Raw genomic sequence first — 5,014 nt, 5'->3', positions numbered from 1 at the left:
AAATAGATATTATCAAAGATTGATCTTCCCGGTACGCAGTATGACTGACCAGAATGGATTACCTCTTCCAAAACCTTTCCTAGTCTAGTAGCTAGAACTTTTGAGAGCAATTTATAGTCACAGCACAATAATGACACAGGTCGCCAGTTTTTTATGTCTCTCACATCACCTTTTTTTGGCAGCAGGGTGAGGACCGCCCTTCTACAGCTCAGCGGCAGAAGTCCTCCGACTAGACTGTCACTGAGAACCGACAGCAGATCCTCCCCTATCACAGGCCAAAAGGCTTTATAGAACTCAACTGGGATTCCGTCGATCCCAGGAGCCTTGCCGTTCTCCATACTCTGGAGGGCTTCATGCAACTCTTCAAGGCTTATAGCTCTCTTGAGTTCTGCATTAGAGTCCTCAGAGACTTTTGGTAGCTCTTCATAAAAACACTGCTCAACCACATGATCTTCTCTGTGCTCACAACTATAAAGTTTTTCATAAAATCAGTTTGCTCTTTTCCGAATTTCAATAGGGTCTGATTCAAGAGAACCGGTCTCAGAAAACAAAGAATGTATAAAGCGTTTCTGACCGTTCTTTTTTTCTAGACTAAAGAAAAATTTTGATGGCACGTCCATCTGGTCTATATCATTAAAACGTGATCGCACTAGCGCCCCCTGTGCCTTTATTCTTTGTATGTCAGACAAAGCAGATTTCTTTAAAAAAAGGGATTCGATATGTGTTTGATTTCCACTTAACTGTGCTGTTTCTTGAAATTTAAGAATTTCCTCTTCTAATTGTTTCATGGATCTTATTATATCTTTTGTGACATTGTGAGTATACTGTTGACATAATTGTTTGGTTTGTATTTTGCCATACTCCCACCACTTTTGTAGCGACTGAAAATCATCTTTTTCTTTCCTAAAATTCTTCCAAAAACAATTGAAAGTTTCTCCAAAATTTGCATCACTTAATAAATTATTGTTAAAGTGCCAGTATGCACTTTTCGGTTTAACAGAGTGTAAAGTAACTGTACATATAACAAGACTATGATCGGAAAAACCAACTGGAATTATGAAACAATTTTTAAAAGTACTAAGATGGTGTTTAAAACAGTAGAATCTATCCAGACGTGCTAAAGACAACCTGTTATCACGAGCATGTGCCCATGTATACTGCTTTAGATTCCCATTTAGACTCCTCCACACGTCACATAAGTCATTTGTTTCAATCATCTCAATAAGTCGCTTGCGAGAAAGTAAATGTGGCTCTACATGATTTCTATCCAAACTACTTTCTGCACAATTAAAATCTCCACCTAAAAATAACTGCTCTTCACCATTACATTTGTTCAGCGTCTCACAAAGGGTGTATAAAAAGCTCATTCTTTCTGTTGGTAAAGTTGGAGCATATGCACATATAAAAATAAAAATGTGATTCTCAACCTTGGCTCGAATCTTTAACAATCTTCCTTTCACAACCTCTTCTATCTCAGTAGAGCAGGGAGTAAAACTATTGGAAAATAAAATAGCAACACCACCGCTAAGTGAGGATTTGTGACTAAAAAAAGAGAGACCTTTAAATTCTTTCGACCATTCATCTACATTTGCTGTGTCACTATGTGTTTCTTGTAAAAGTAAAACATCAAGTTGTTTCTGATTCATAGTGTTATATATTAATGTGCGTTTTATACATTCTCTTGCTCCATTCACATTTAGAGATGCAATGCGAATGTCATCCATTTGAAAAGTTTGAAGAAATAGACTTAAACTATAAAGAAGAAAACAGCCATAGAGGGCCAAAAAAAGAATCCTTTGTACTGCCATTAACTATTAAATTTTTAATTTGGTCACAAACTTTTTCAACCTATAGACTTCCTTATTTGTGAAACATCCCTCAGTCATGAAAGCCCTCGTATTTTCCACAAAACGTTTTATGTCTGGAAAATAGTCAGCAACCTGTACTCCCCTCACGTTTTTTGACACCTTTAAAAACTTCTTGATTTCACCAGCATCATACTCTAGACATGTCCATTCAGTCTGAGAACAACTAGAAGCACCGGAATCTGAGACATCGCTCTCATTACCCTCATCTCCATCAACTTCAAACTCGTTTTCATTTTCTTTTTTTCTAGTTTGCTTTGATTCAGAGACCTCATCAATCTTTTTCCTCTTTAAAGGGGTTTTGAAAACTGCCTGATCTATGTCCCTAAACATCATTAGATCGTCACTTAAGTTGACTTTCTCTGAAGGAGACTTTGAATCAGACACTTTATTATCATGTGAAACATCCATACTGTCAGCAGCCTTAGGCTCACCTTTTTCAAGCACAGGGATAGATGAATCATTCTCCCGATTATTCCCAGCCTTGTCCTGATTCACCTCAGTCTGTGAGTGAGGAAGTGTTTCAGTTTGGTCGCTAGTGGATGGCCCTGGATCAGAAACATTATCTGTGCTGACTTGGTCACAGGCTTCACCTGAAACATCTGGTTTATTTGTACCGTTGTTATCTGGGCAAACTCGTAATATGTGGCCCGTCTTCCCGCAGCCAAAACACCTCATCACATCCATACTAACGAAAACAGTATAATCAAAGTCATCGACTCTGAGTTTCAAATTCAGATTGAGTTCGTCTCGGTTATCTTTCAGGATCATGTAAGTGAACCTCCTGAAAGATACCACATGTTTGATTAAGTCTGATTTGCTGCCAAAAAACATCTTTTTCACTGGGCTGACTATCTTTCCGAAACGCGACAGTTCTTTTGTCAGCATTTTGTCTTTTATGAACGGCGGAACGTTAGACAAAGTGACTTTCTTAGCGGGGGTAGAGAGGGGAAGCACCGGGGTGAACAAACCGCTGATAACTATACCTCTCTCCACTACTTCGTTTGCTTTCTCAACAGAATTTAAAAACAAAACAATTGCATTATTCATCCTAGATGCCGCTAAAATACAGTCATGACCAACAATATTTCCGACGGCCAATATGCATTCCTCCACATTCACTGCGGACACCACTTTGACTCCGTGGCGCCGCGTGAGAGAATCTAAACTAGTGTTTGTGTTCTGGGCTGCCGTGCTTCCAGTGAATGGGTGATACACTGGTTGCTAACGACCAGCCCCTCCTCCAAGGGAGCCTTACTTCCCCACCCGATGCTCCACAAATATCAAATAAATAAAGAATTGAAAGAAGAAAAAGGAAATTTTCGCCACAGCGGGCATAAACCATTCACACTTACCACGCGCTCTCAACGCTCACCCAACAAACGCTCACGCAACAAACGCACACGCACGTGCACGAGAGAGAGAGAGAGAGAGAGAGAGAGAGAGAGAGAGATCTGAATTGCCCATAGAACTAATAATAAAAAAAAGAACAACATCACCTGTGGCTAAAAATACAAAAAGGAATGATATCAGCATCTAAGCCTGTTTTCCTTTGTGCAGTTTACATTCCACCCCTCGAGTCTCCGTATTTCCAAGAGGAAACTTTCCAGAACATAGAGAGAGAAATCAGCCATTTCCAGGCCCAGGGAAATGTGCTGCTTATGGGCGATCTAAACGCCAGAACAGGAGCAGAATTAGATTTCATCTAATCGCACGGTAGCAGATTCATCACAGGCAATAACCACTTATACTCTTCTCACCCCAGCAGACAAAACTGTGATGAAACAGAAACCAGTGCCAGTAATTACAGCACTGCCGTTGAATCTTCAGAAATACAATCCCTCATACATTCATTCCAAATACAGGAATACCCTAAAAACCAATTCGGCATCGATCAGGAAGTACAAGACCTAAACAACATATTCTACAAAACAGCACAAAAAAGTCATTTGGCAATTGCTAAACCAAAGAAAAAATATTTAGATACTGACAAATGGTTTGATTTGTACTGTAAGGCTCTGAGAAAAAAAACCTCAGTATAACAGTATAAAGCCACACTCCGGCGGAAAAAAGCACAGTTTTTGCAAAGCCAGTTTGAAGAAATTGAAAAATCTATAAACTCACACAAATTTTGGGATAAATGGAAATTGCTATACAAACCAAATCAAGAAGTTCTGGCAATCCAAGATGGGGAGAAGTGGAAAAACCACTTCCAGGAATTATACACCCCAACTGAAATTCAAAATTCTAATCAAAATGAAATAATTAATAAACTAGACAATTTGGAAAGATCAATTAAAACAAACCAACTTGAGTCCAAGAAAGCCTCTGGTGTAGACAGCATCCTGAACGAGATGCTGAAACACACAGACCAAAGCTTCAGACTGGCCATGCTCAAACTGTTCAATGATGTTCTGTTTGTAGGGTTCTTCCCTGAGATCTGGAACAAGGGCCTCATCAGCCCCATCCACAAGAGCGGAGACAAACTAGACCCCAACAACTACCGGGGCATCTGTGTGAACAGTAAATTGGGGAAGGTTCTCTGCAGCATCTTAAACGCCAGACTTTTACACTTCCTTATGAAGCACAATGCCTTGAGTAAATCCCAAATTGGCTTTCTTCCAAAATGTCGCACTTCCGATCACATTTTTACATTACAAACACTAATTGACAAATATTTACATCAAAACAAAGAACAAATTTTTGCTTGTTTCGTTGATTTCAAGAAAGCATTTGATTCAATCTGGCACGAAGGATTATACCTAAAGCCTATTGACAGTGGAGTAGGGGGGAAATTCTATGATTTGATCAAATCGATGTACACAGCCAGCCAATGCGCTGTCAAAATTGGAAACCAAAGAACCAAATCTTTCCCCCAGGGGCGCGGAGTGAGACAGGGATGCAGTTTAAGCCCCACCCTCTTCAACATTTACATCAACCAATTGGCCAATATGTTAGAACATGCTCCCTTTCAAGGACAGCCTGGATCTGCTGGAGGATTACTGTCAGTCCTGGGCCCTGACCGTCAACCTCCAGAAGACTAGAGTCATGACGTTCCAGAAACGCTCCAGATCTCAGGGACCAACACACACATTCACACTCTCACACAGAACCATTGAGAGCACAAAAGCATACACCTACTTCGGCCT

The sequence above is a fragment of the Carassius gibelio genome, chromosome B5, assembly GCF_023724105.1.
Source record: "Carassius gibelio isolate Cgi1373 ecotype wild population from Czech Republic chromosome B5, carGib1.2-hapl.c, whole genome shotgun sequence".
Classification (NCBI taxonomy): Eukaryota; Metazoa; Chordata; class Actinopteri; order Cypriniformes; family Cyprinidae; genus Carassius; species Carassius gibelio.
The sequence above is the reverse complement of the archived record's forward strand: the minus strand, read 5'-3'. Positions refer to the sequence as shown.